A 12946-nucleotide genomic window follows, 5' to 3' on the forward strand; every position below is an offset into this window, starting at 1 on the left:
TGGGCAGTGACTTTTCTCTGTCAGTTGACTAAAGAGCAACTTTATACCTGTGGCATTAAGAAGTAACACCAGAGAATTGAGCCCTACTGGGTTCACTGTCAAATTCCATAAATCAGCTGTGATCTCATTGAATGGTGGAACAGGCTCAAGGGGCTGAATGGCCCTACATCTGTTCCTATTGTCCTCATAGCCTTATCTGCCCTTTCCCAATATCTTTTGAAATGTACCTATCTTTAAAGAGTGATCAATATTGTTGATTGTTCTGTGTTGAATTATATGAATCTCTAACTGACCTATGCCAACTGCACTTAATTAAGTGGGCATTGATTCAGAGCAAAATAAACCGACACCATAGAAGCAATAAAAGTTTGATCTAGAGTGAAGTGTTGATACTTTGAAGCATTGTAACTAAAGTTCCTGCATGCTTGGAAGCTAATATCATCTCTGCATTTGTTTAAGATAAATATATAAACATATAAATGTTGCAGGCAATCAATTCTACAATCACTGTTCAATGGTGATTGAGAGACAGAATCCAAGGCACATTTCTTCAACCCAACCTAGGGATAGTGATAAGACCATAAGACATAGGAGCAGAAATTAGGCCATTCAGCCCATCGTGTCTGCACCGAAGGATTGTTTCTGCTCTGTACTTCTCTACAACTCTATAATCATTCTATCATGGCTGATAGGTTCTTGAGTATCAAGGGTTACGGGGAGAAAGTGGGAGAATGGGGTTGAGAAACCTATCTATCTCAGTCCTAAATATACTCAATGACCTGGCCTCCACAGCCTTCTGTGGCAATTAATTCCATAGATTCATCACTTTCTGGCTGAAGAAGTTTCTCCTTATCTCTGTTCTAAAAGGTCTTCTCTTTATTCTAAGACTATGGCCTTGGATCCTAGTCTCTCTTACCAATGGAAACATCTTCCTCTTCCCAATATCTACTCTGTCTAGACCATTCAGTATTCTGTATGTTTCAATTACACCTTCCTCTCATCCTTCTAAACTCCATTAAATTGAAACCCAGAGCCCTCAAACTTTCCTCATATGTTAAGCTTTTCATTCCTGGGACCATTTTCATGAAAGTCCTCTGAACATGCTCCAGGGCCTGAACATCCCTCCTGAGATATGGGGCCCAAAACTGCACACAATACTCCAAACTCTAGTCAGAACCACAGCCTTATAGAGCCTCAGAAATACATACCCGCTTTTATATTCAAGTCCTCTCAAAATAAATGCCATAATTGTATTTGCCTTCCTAACTACTGACTCAACCTGCAAGTTTATATTAAGAGAATCCTGGACTAGAACTCCTAAGTCTTTTCGCACTTCAGATTTCTGAATTTTCTCCCCATTTAGAAAATCGTCCATGCCTCTATCCTTCCTACCAAAGTGCATGACCTCATATTTTCCCACATTGTACTTCATATGTCACTTCTTTGCCCACTCTCCTAACCTGTCCAAATCCTTCCACAGACTCCCTGCCTCCTCAATGCTATCTGTCTCTCTACCTATCTTTTGTATCATCTGAAAACTTAGCCAGAATGCCCTCAGTTCCTTCATCCAAATTGTTAATGTATAAAGTGAAAAGTTGCAGTCCCAACACTGAGCCTTGCGGAACATCGCTTGTCACTGGCTGCCATCCTGAGAAGGACCCTTTTATCCCTGCTCTCTGCTTTCTGCCAGACAGCAAGCTTTTGTCCATGCCAGCACCTTGCTTCTGATACCATGGGCCCTTGCCTTACTCAGCAGCCTCCTGTGAGGCACATTGTCAAAGACCTTATTGAAGTCCCGGTAGATAACATTGATTGGCTCTCCTTGCTCTAACCTGCTCATTACCTCCTCAAATAATTCTAGCAGATTTGTCAGGCATGACCTCCCCTTGAAGAAACCATACTGACTTTGCCCTATTTTACCATACACTTCCAAGTACAGAGGAACCTCGATTATCCAAAGGATATGGGCAGGGAGTATTACACTCGGTTAATCAAATGCCGGATAACATAGTTTAGCTGAGCTTCGGAATCTTTGCGATCTTGCCATATAATCCAAAATAAGGACAATTGAATTTTGGATAATCGAGGTTCCTCTATATTCAGAAATCTCATCCATCACAACGGATTCTAGGATCTCTTGCCCATGAGAGACGTTAGGCAAATCAGTCCGTAATTTTCCGTCCTTTGCCTTGCTCCCTTTTTAAACAGGAGTGTCAGCGATTTTCCAATCCTCTGAGACCCTCCCTGATTCTAGCGCTTCCTGAAAGATCACCATTGTTGCCTCCACTATCTCTTCACCTATCTCCCTTAGAATTCTGGAGTGTAGTCCAACTGGTCTAGGTGATTTATCCACCTTCAGGCCATTCAGTTTTTCTAGCACGTTATCCTTGCTGATGGCCACCATACTCAGCTCTGCCTCCTCACTCTCTCTTGAATATTTGTGATTTTGGGATATAACTGTGTCTTCCACCTTGAAGACTAATGCAAAGTAATTATTCAGTTCCTCAGCCATTTACTTGTTCCCCACTTCTGCTTCTCCAGCATGATTGTTCAGTGGCCCAATGTTTACTTTTGCCCTTTATATATCTAAAGAAACTCTTGCAGTCTTCTTTTATATTACTGGCTAGCTTACCCTTATATTTAATCTTCTTCCTCCATATTTCTTTTTTGTTGCCCTCTGTAAGTCTTTGTAAGCTACCCAATCTTCTGGTTTACCCACTGCCCTTTGCTACATTATATGATTTCTCTTTTGCTTTTATACAGCCACAGGGTCATAGAGATGTACAGCACGGAAACAGACTCTTCGGTCCAACTCGTCCATGCCGACCAGATACCCAACCCAATTGAGTCCCACCTGCCAGTACCTGGCCCATATCAACAATCCAGAATTGCTTCAGGTGTGCAATTTTCTTTGAAGCTAAGGAAGGGTGGATGGCAAAGTGTACAAGGCACCAGACTGCATTACCAGTGCTGAAGCGTTCAATAACTTAGACTCATTGCATGGCTATTTTTAGCAGGTTTCCAATACAAATGCATGTGTTACTGGACCAACTTTCCAGTGCTGCAGAGAAAGAATAATTGTCAAGATGAACCAACTGCCATTAAAATCTATTTTAAATGTCATCTAGTGAGCACATATGGCTATCAATGTTTTAGACTGTAGTCTATTGCTCAAATTTTGATTATGGGCAATTCTATAAATAAAAACAAGTTTTCAGATATAATGATTCTGATTTTTAAAAAAATGATAATCGGTGATGCACACAGACGTTAAAAAATACAACTCATTATCATACAAGTCACAGGCCATGTTATCCCTGCCTTCCCTAGTCAGCTACGGTTGCCTCATCCTCCCTGTACTATGTTTCTTTTTCCTTGGTTTAATCTCTGCTGTGTCTCCTGAATTACTCCCAGAAACTCCTGCCATTGCTGTTCCACTGTCTTTCCTGTTTGGCTCCTCTCCCAGTCAGTTCTACCCAGCTCTTCCCTCATGCCTCTGTAGTTGTCTTTATTCAGCTGTAATACTGTTACCTCTGATTCTATCTTCTCCTCTCAAACTGCAAAGTAAATTCAATCATATTATGATCACTACCTCCTAAGAGGTCCCTTACTTTGAGCTCCCTTACTAAGTCTGTCTCATTGCACAACACTAAATCCAGTATTGCCTGTTCCCTGCTCCACCTTGAAGACATTCCACAAATTCCTTTCCTTGCAATCCACTACCAACCTGATTTTTCCAGTGCATCTGCATATTGAAACCCCCATGATCACTGTAATTTTGCCTTTCCTAGACACCTTTTCTATCTCCTAGTTCATTCTAGTGATGATTGCAGCTACAATCACTTCATTTAGAGCTTGGATATAATTCTCAACAAAAGGTTAAAGCCCAACGGCAACTTAATGTGAACCAGAGGACATTATTGTATTTATCCTCTGAGGAGCATAGTGTGACAAAGGTTGTTGAGAGACGAGTAGTCAATGGTTGAATAGTAGATTGGTTAGAATGGATAACTATTCTGGAAGTTTTGTTTTTGATTATCTCCGAAGTTTGTTAGGTTTCTTTACAGTGTGGTTTCAATCAAAAGATGAAACAACAGTGGAAGCTGTGCAGAATGTGTGGACTTTCCAGTTGTTTATGAATCTGAATAGTTCAGTGTCACCCCATGTGGTACGTAAACCCACAGATCCATCTTGGGTGTCCTTGTTTTCAATATATGCATTATGTTCTGACTGTGTTAATGCAAAGTTTGAGGCTTGATCCAGAACGGGAAGAATTTATTTTTCAGACAAATAATGTGATGTTGGAAATCTGAAACAAACACAGGAAATTGCTGGAGAAACTCAGTCAATCTGAGAGCATCTGTGGAGAGAGAAACTTTTTGAGTCCAGCTTCTTCTCTGTGTTTACATAAGGATTTATTTCTGGTAATTGGTCAATATCCTGAAGTGTTAACTCTCTTTCTCCCTCCACAGATGCTGATCATTTCCAGTATTTTCTGTTTTTATTTAAGACTGTCAGCATTTGCAGAACCTTGCTTGTGTTTCTTGTTTCCCCTGAATTAGTCAAAACGCCACTCATCTCTTTTTTGGATTCTGGCTCATGCCCTGGGAATAATTCACAGCAGAGGTTGGCCATTTGGGTGGTTTTCAAGGCTTTGTTTTCATAAAACAAACCCCCGTGCTGCTCTGAAAAGTACGGAAATCCCTCTGTCCCGAAGTAGAAATCCAGTGGGAGACATTCTTTTTGTGCCTGGCAATACGGTTCAAAAAAGTTGAGGTTGATGGAATGATGATCTCTTATCTAGCTAATCAGGATTTTGGGATAATTAAGTTTCCAGTGTTACTCAGTCCCCAGCACAAAACTGTCTAAAAATTGCTAGAACACTGTACTCTAACTCATACAGGCTGAAGAAAATTCCACAGATGCTACAGGTGATATTAATCTTAGAACATAGTTAACCATTTTTATGCCAGAATGAAGCCTCACTGCACAACCACCCTCCTGTTACATTCAATCGTGCAGTGCACCACACTGAGTAAAATGGAGATGTGCTCCACCCAGATATACCATACTGAAATGCAGAAACCATTCTGGTTTCAGTCAATGTAGAAGACCATAGAGTCATAGATGTACAGCACAGAAACCAACCTTTCGGTCTAACTCACCTGTGCCGACCAGATATCCCGACCTAATCCAGTTCCACTTGCCAGCACCCGGCCCATATCCTTCCAAAGCCTTCCTATTTATATACCCATCCAGATGCCTTTTAAATGTTGCAATTGTACCAGCCTCCACCGCTTTCTCTGGCAGCTCATTACATACACGTAGCACCCTTTGCATGAAAACGTAGCCCCTTAGGTCCCTTTTATATCTTTCCTCTCTCACCCGAAACCTATGCCTCTAGTTCTGGACTCCCTCACCCCAGGGAAAAGACCTTGTCTACTTACCCTATCCATGCCCCTCATGATTTTAAGGTCACCCCTCAGCCTCCAACGCTCCAGGGAAAATATCCCCAACCAATTCAACCTCTCCCTGTAGCTCAAATCCTCCAACCCTGACAACATCCTTATAAATCTTTTCTGAATCCTTTCAAGTTTCATACCATCCTTCAGGTAGGAAGGAGACCAGAATTGCATGCAATATGACAAAAGTGGCCTAAGCAACATCCTGTACAGCCAAAACATGACCTCCCAACTCCTGTACTCAATGCTTTGACCAATAAAGGAAAACATACCAAATGCCTTCTTCACTATCCTATCTAACTGCAACTCTACTTTCAAGGAGCTATGAACCTGCACTCCAAGGTCCCTTTGTTCAGCAACACTCCCTTGGACCTTACCATTAAGCGTATAAGTTTTCCTAAGATTTACTTTCCCGAAATGCAGCACCTCGCATTTATCTGAATTAAACTCCATCTGCCACTCCTCAACCCATTGGCCCATCTGGTCCAGATCCTGTTGTAATCTGAGGTAACCTTTTGCACTGTCCACTATAGCTCCAATTTTGGTGTCATCTGCAAACTTACTAATGACACCTCCTATGTTCTCATCTAAATCATTATCATAAATGAAAAGTAGTGAACCCAGCACTGATCCTTATGGCACTCCACTGGTCACAGGCCTCCAGTCTGAAAAAAACCCTCCACCACCACCCTTTGTTTTCTACCTTCAAGCCAGTTCTGTATCCAAATGGCTAGTTCTCCCTGTATTTCCCCTTGCTAACTAGTGTCGCATGGGGAAACTTGTTGAACTCCTTACTGAAGTCCATATAGATCACGTCCATCACTCTGTCCTCATCGATTCTCTTTGTCACTTCTTCAAAAAACTCAATCAAGTTTGTGAGACATGATTTCCCACAAACAAAGCCATGTTGACTATTCCTAATCAGTCCTTGCCTTTCCAAATATATGTACATTCTGCCCCTCAGGATTCCCTCCAACAATATGCCCACCAATGATGTCGACCTTACTTAAATAGTGGCACCACATTAGCCAATCTCCAATCTTCCACCTGTGAATATCGATGATGCAATTATCTCAGCAAGCGGCCCATCAATCACTTCCGTAGCTTCCCACAGAGTTCCAGGGTACATCTGATCAGGTCCTGGGGATTTATCCACTGTTATGCATTTCAAGACATTCATTACTTTGTCCTCTGTAATATGGGCATTTTTCAAGGTTTCACCATCTATTTCCCGACATTTTATATCTTCCATGTCCTTTTCCACAGTAAACACTGATGCAAGATACTCGTTTACTATCTCCCCCATGTCCTGCGGCTCCACACAAAGGCAGCCTTGCTGATCTTTGAGGGGCCCTATTGTCTCCCTCATTGCCATTCTGTCCTTAATGTATTTGTAAAAACCCTTTAAATTCTCCTTCACCCTATTTGCCAAAGCTATCTCATGTCCCCTTTTTGCCCTTCTGATTTCTCTCTTATGTATACTGCTACTGCCATTATCCTCTTCTAAGGATTCACTCAATATATCCTGTCTGTACCTGACATATGCTTCCTTCTTTTTCTTCACCAAACCCTCAATTTCTCTGGTCATCCACATTCCCTACACTTACCAACCTATTCTTTCACCCTCACAAATATACTATCTCTGGACACTCGTTATCTCATTTCTGAAGGCTTCCACTTTTCCATCCATCCCTTTATCTGCAAACATCTGCTCCCAATCAGCTTTTGAAAGTTCTTGCCTAATACCATCAAAATGAGCCTTTCTCCAAATTAGAACTTCAATTTTTAGATCCATTCTATCCTTTTCCATCACTATGTTAAATCTAGTAGAATTATAATCACTGGCCCCAAAGTGCTCCCCCACTGACACCTCAGTTACCTTTCCTGCTTTATTTCCCAAGAGTCGGTCAAGTGTTGTACCTTCTCCTGTAGGTACATCCACGTATTGCATCAGAAAACTGTCTTGTACACACTTAACAAATTCCTATCCATCTAAATACTGAATACTATAGCAGTCCCATCTATGTTTGGAAAGTTCAAATCCTCAAACATAACCACCCTATTATTCTTACAGATAACTGAAATCTCATTACAAATTTGTTTCTCAATTTCCCACTAACTATTAGGGGGGTCTATAATAGATCATCCCTTTCTCATTTCTCAGTTCTACCCAAATAACTTCCCTTGATGGATTTCCGGGAAGATCCTCCCTAAGTACAGCTGTAATATTATCCCTTACCAAAAATGCCACTCCCCCTCCTCTCTTGCCTCCCTTTCTATCCTTCCTGGTGCATTTGTATCCTGGAACATTACGCTGCCAGTCCTGTCCATTCCTGAGCCACGTTTCTATAATTGCTATGATATCCCAGTCCCATGTTCCTATCCATGCCAGCTACTAGAAGAGGTACTTTGTTTACTGTAAAATGTTTTGTGACATTCAGAAGCTGCAAAAGAGGTTATAGAAGTGCCGATACTTTATTTTTATTCAAGGCTGAGCGATCACTTACTGCAGCGGCTTTGGTCAATGCTTCACAAAAGAAAAAAACCTGAAACAATCAGGCAGGTTTTTGACTGATATGTTCAGCTTTTAGTGGACTTGTCACTGCATTGATGAATGGGCCCGTGAAAGGCGAAATTCAATTTGGTCACCCAAAGGTTCACCCTACACATCTGCTGCTGGCTCTTTTCAAAAATATTACCCTATGGTAACTGCATTTGTAAGGCAAAGTAATTGGCCTTTGAGCTGTGAACTCACATAACCTGTGCATCCGCATCCAGAATGTTGAAGAGGAGTGCATTGTTTTGAATGCTAAAAATCACACAACACCAGGTTAACAGGTTTATTTGGAAGCACTAGCTTTCAGAGCGCTGCTCCTTCATCAGGTGGTTGTGGCGTATAAGACCATACAACACAGAACCTTGAGCAAAAGATTGCAGTGTGATGTCACTGAAATGAAGTATTGAAAAAAAAATGGATTGCTTGTTAAGTCTTTCATCTTTTTGACCATGTTAGTCTTGTTTCCATCATATGTAAATTCAAGAACTTTTTAAAAGTTACATTCTCAAGTTAGCTTTAACAATAGGTGCCATTTCAGCTCAGATTGAAGGTGTGAGGTTAAAGTCCAACATTGTATACCCCAGTCTAACACCGGAACCTCCAAATCATTGTTTAGAAAGAAGAGGTTTGTGGGCTGACACTGGTAATGCTGCAGTTAGGATATACAGTGCAGGACTCTGAGTTGACACTATATCTTGGGCTAAATCCTATGAGTTTTTGCTTGAGTGAAAGTCATGGTGAGTTTTGAGATACTCACCACAAGGACTGGTGAGCTGGCTTGTCGAATCTTAGTAAATTTGCCACACTAATTGCTGTTGCCACCCATATGTTTGATGTCTACCCCATTTTATCATACGCAATTCCTTTAGGAACTCACCACTCAAGCGGATATCCACCCTGAGATCAGCATCCCTGCCATCTCTGAACTGCTGCTGATCACCTGGAGAAGCACTGGTAGCTGTCCAGCTCGCTGTGCAAGCAGTGAGGAGGGATGGATGAGAAGGCAACGCTGGCACAATGTTTCTCATTCACTGACCACAGTGTGACACAATGAAGAGACCTTCCCTTCCTGGAGGCCACGCAATCCAGATGATGCCAGGCTGGTTAGAGATCATCACCTGGGTCAGTGCTATTCCACATGTGCAGGATAGGACTGGAGGTCAACGACCTTCTGCAGTCATAGAATCATAGAGATGCACAGCACGTAAACAGACCCGTAAGTCCAAATCATCCATGCCAGCCAGATATCCGAGAGAAATCTAATTCAACTGCTAGAATCCCTGTAAACCCTTCCTATTCATATACCCATCCAGATGCCTTTAACAGTTGGTAATTGTACCAGCCACTACCAGTTTTGGAGATACTCATTTAATATCTTCCCCATTTCCTGCAGATCACACAGAGGCTGCCTTCTTGATCTTTGGGGAACCCTATTCTCTTCCCAGTTACCCTTTTGTCCTTAATGTATTTATAAACTCCCTCTGGATTCACCTTAACCCTATTAGCCAAAGATATCTCATGACCCTTTTTGCCCACCTGATTTCCCTCTTAATTATATTCTTATATACTCTTCCAAGGATTCACTTGATCTCTGCAGTCTATACCTGACATATACTTCCTTCTTATCCATGACCAAAACCACAATCTTCCTGTCATCCACCTTGCCCACAGCCTTACCCTTCACTCTAACAGGAACACACCGTCTCTGAACTCTCATTGCCTCAATTTCAGAGGCTTCCCATTTTCCAGCCATCCCTTTTACCTGCAAAAATCTGCTCCAATCAACTTTTGAAAGTTCTTGCCCCATACTGGGAAAATTAGATTAGATTAGGTTACTGACAGTGTGGAAAGAGGCCCTTCGGTCCAACAAGTTCACACGGACCCTCCGAAGCGCAACACACCCAGACCCATTCCCCTACATCTACCCCTTCACCTAACACTACGGACAATTTAGCATGGTCAATTCACCTAACCTGCACATTTTTGGACTGTGGGAGGAAACCGGAGCACCCAGAGGAAACCCACGCAGACACGGGGAGAATATGCAAACTCCACACAGAGAGTCGCCTGAGGTGGGAACTGAACCCGGGTCTCTGGCGCTGTGAGGCAGCAGTGCTAACCACTGTGCCACCGTGCCAACCACAAATTCTGCCAGGGTGAGTGCTATACTCTGCTCTTTGCCATCTCACATTCTTCTGATGCGTATGACCTCACCCCTCACTCACCCCCATCCCTGACCCCACCCCACCACATCCCCCCTCCCCCCTCCCCCCCCCCCCCACCCGCCCCACCCGCCTCCAGCCCTAACCTTGCATGGCCTGCAGCCAGTTCTGTTCAAAACCTGGAGCAATGTAACCAGTCCTGTGGCCATCTATCTGTCTCCATGGATCAGTTACTGACTCCCATTGAGGGTTAGGCCCAGCACCCTCTAGGAGTTGGCACGCTTACACTATATTGCCCTGTCCATTGGTCCTCAGGATCAAATACAGGTCCACAGAGGGTACAGGAACCTAGGCCTGGACGCAAGTGCCCCTCTTCACAAGGAGACAGGACGGTGCCAGGGGGGTACCCAGCCAGAGGAGGAGCCTCTGGCCTTGTGGTATTATTGCTGGACTGTTAATCCAGAGACCCAGGTAATGTTCTGTGCACCCAGATTCAATTCCCACCATGTCAGGGTTTTCTTTTATCATTTATCAGATGAGGACTTTGCTGGCTAAGCCAGCATTTATTGCCCATACTTAATTTCCGAGACAGCCATTTAGAGTCATCCACATTGTTGTGGGTTTGGACTCACACATAGGCCAGGCCAGGTAATGATGGCAGTTTTGTTCCCTAAAGGGAATCAGTGAACCAGATGGGTTTTTCCAACAATTGACTAAGGCCATTAGTAAATTCTCAATTTCCGGTTATTATTGGGTTCATGATCCACCACATGTCATGGCAGGATTCGAACATGGATCCCGAGAACATCACCTGGGTCTCTGGGTTAAAAGTCCAGTGATAGTACCACTGGGCCATTGTCTCACAGATTCAATAAAAAAAATCTGGAAATAAAAGTCTAATGATGACTATGAATCCATTGTTGGTTCTGAGGAAAACCCCATCTGGTTCACTTCTGTTCTTTGGCAAAGGAACCTGCGATCCTACATGTGACTCCAGACCCACAGAAATGTGGCTGCCTTTTAACGGCCCTTGGGGCAATTACAGATGGGCAATAAATGCCAGCCTAGTCAGGTGATGCACTCATCCCCTGAATGAATAATAAAAAAGGCCTGTTGGCAGTTTTTGAACAGGACTCTGGCTGGGCCTTCCACTCCCTCCAAGCCTGCTCCCTGCTGACCTGTGGATTTTCAGGCTGAGAAGGGGAATTTTGTCTCTGGAAAGAAGACCCTCAGGATGTCAGGCCATGGGACCCCCCAAAAACCACCAGGACAATGGGATCCATTATGGAACAGTGACGCTTCATCAAAAGAGGAGCTCAGTGTAGTGCAGCAAGAGGGAGAGAAGAAGGAAGTTATACCATGGGGACGTTCAGGCCCATGGCTGACAATATTAAGTCAATTGTTTGTTGTCTTCCTAGCCACTTGTTGGTCATCAGTCACATGGTTGTCTGTGTTTTAGTGTAGCACCTAAATGCTTCATTAGGTCCTGTGGCATCACTGTTTGGGCAGTAACAGGGCACACTGATTTAAGGGTCTATGATGACCGATAAAACATCATGTGGCAGTTGGGGGTGTATGGTTTATACTCGGTGGATAAGGGAGAACCTAATTTAAATGCATAGAATACCGAATGGCCTGGACAGAATGGATGTTGGGAAGATGTTTCCATTGGTAGGAAGGACTAAGACCCAAGGGAATGATCTTAGAGTAAAGGGAAGACGTTTTAGAACAGAGATAAGGAGAAACTTATTCAACCAGAAAGTGGTGAAGTTGGATGTAGGTTTGCTCGCTGAGCTGGAAGGTTCAATTTCAGATGTTTCATCACCATACTAGGTAACATTATCAGTGAGCCTCTGGATGAAGCACAGGTAGTATGGACCACTTTTTATTTATGTGTTTAGGTTTCCTTGGGTTGGGATGTCATTTCCTGTAGTGATGTCATTTCTTGTTCTTTTTCTCAGGGGGAGGTAAATGGGATCCAAGTCAATGTGTTTGTTGATAGAGTTCTGATTGGAAAGCCGTGCTTTAAGAAATTCTTGCGTGTGTCTCTGGATTGTCCTAGGATGGATATGTTGTCCAGTTTAAGTGGTGTCCTTCTTCATCTGTATGTAAAGATACTAGTGAGAGTAGGTCATTTCTTTTTGTTCATGTACATGAACATCAACTAGCCATCGAGCAGACTTGAGGCGTTGAATAGCCTAATTTCTGCTCCTATTTCTTATGGTCATATGGGCTTAGTCTGATACCGTCACCCTATGCTCTTCCCAGCCAACCCACAGCACAAAGCCTACCCTTTGACTGACCTTTTATGGAGACCAATGACTGATCGTGACCCGTTCCCTCATGCATGGTGTTCCTGTGTAACTCCACCCCAACCGGACTCCTTACAATGACTAAAACCAAGGCCAGGTATGTGTGGCTGCTGTTGACTAACAGTGCTGACTCACTTCTGACTGAAGATACCCCTACGGACCTCACTGCAGACTACTTCCCTTGGACTATCAGACAGGTTAGTGCAGATGCAGCAGGTTTGGTGATGAATGTTCCTGCAGCATGATAAAGACTTGGCATTCTGACACACGGCGAAAGGTACTTCCCTTTTAACTGAGGGCTGCTGCACAGACTGCCACCATTTTTTTTATTATTCATTCACGGGATGAGGCCAGCATTTATTGTCCCTCCCTAATTGCCAGAGTCAACCACCTTGCTACGGATCTGGAGTTACATGTAGCCTAGGAGAAAGTGAGGTCTGCAGATGCTGGAGA

The sequence above is a fragment of the Hemiscyllium ocellatum genome, chromosome 8 (assembly GCF_020745735.1).
Source record: "Hemiscyllium ocellatum isolate sHemOce1 chromosome 8, sHemOce1.pat.X.cur, whole genome shotgun sequence".
In the NCBI taxonomy this organism is placed as follows: domain Eukaryota; kingdom Metazoa; phylum Chordata; class Chondrichthyes; order Orectolobiformes; family Hemiscylliidae; genus Hemiscyllium; species Hemiscyllium ocellatum.